This window comes from Myotis davidii, unplaced genomic scaffold, assembly GCF_000327345.1.
Source record: "Myotis davidii unplaced genomic scaffold, ASM32734v1 scaffold538, whole genome shotgun sequence".
Taxonomy (NCBI): Eukaryota; Metazoa; Chordata; class Mammalia; order Chiroptera; family Vespertilionidae; genus Myotis; species Myotis davidii.
The window spans coordinates 17,127-17,876 of NW_006289091.1; the positions used below are offsets into that span (position 1 = coordinate 17,127).

A 750-nucleotide genomic window follows, 5' to 3' on the forward strand; every position below is an offset into this window, starting at 1 on the left:
TTTGGGGAGCAGCCCCCGCGCCTGCCCCCGTCCCCGGGCGAGGGCAGGCCTCCCTGTGGCCCCACCGTGCCAGGCGCTGGGGGAGGCCTGTTCCAGGCTGGGCCGCCCCCTCTGGGCCAGGTGTTCTGCCACCCCCGTGGCTGTGGGTTCTGGGGTGTGTGTGTGTGTGGGGGAGTTCCTGTTACAAGAAGGAAAGGGGCCCTGGCCGGTGTGGCTCAGTGGATAGAGCGTCAGCCTGCGGACCGGAGGGTCCCGGGTTCGATTCCCGGTCAAGGGCACAGGCCCGGGTTGCACTAGGGGGCGTGCAGGAGGCGGCCGATCCGCGATTCTCTCTCATCATGGATGCTTCTCTCTCTCTCCCTCTCCCTTCCTCTCTGAAATCAATAAAAATATATCTATAGTTGTAGTCTATTTTATTTTTTTAAACATTTTATTGATTTTTTTTACTGAGAGGAAAGGAGATGGATAGAGTTAGAAACATTGATGAGATAGAAACATCGATCAGCTGCCTCCTGCACACCCCCCACTGGGGATGTGCCCATCAACCCAGGTCCATGCCCTTGACGGGAATCGAACCCGGGACCCTTCGGTCCGCAGGCCGAGGCGCTATCCACTGAGCCACACCGGTCAGGGCATAAAATCTATTTTTAAAGGAAAGGAGCCAGGGCACTTGCTTCCACTGAATTTGCTGGAAAGGAAGGCTGGGGAGGGGCCTGCCTCAGCACCCAGCTGGTTCAGGGCGGGGTCCTG

General features: G+C 58.5%; 1 non-coding gene across 1 annotated transcript; it reads left to right on the forward strand.

The window, feature by feature from the left end:
- The first annotated feature begins 204 nt into the window (after positions 1-204).
- TRNAR-GCG lies at positions 205-278 on the forward strand. Its single transcript has one exon. It is a non-coding gene; the product is annotated as a tRNA-Arg (tRNA).
- Positions 279-750: the final 472 nt, after the last annotated feature.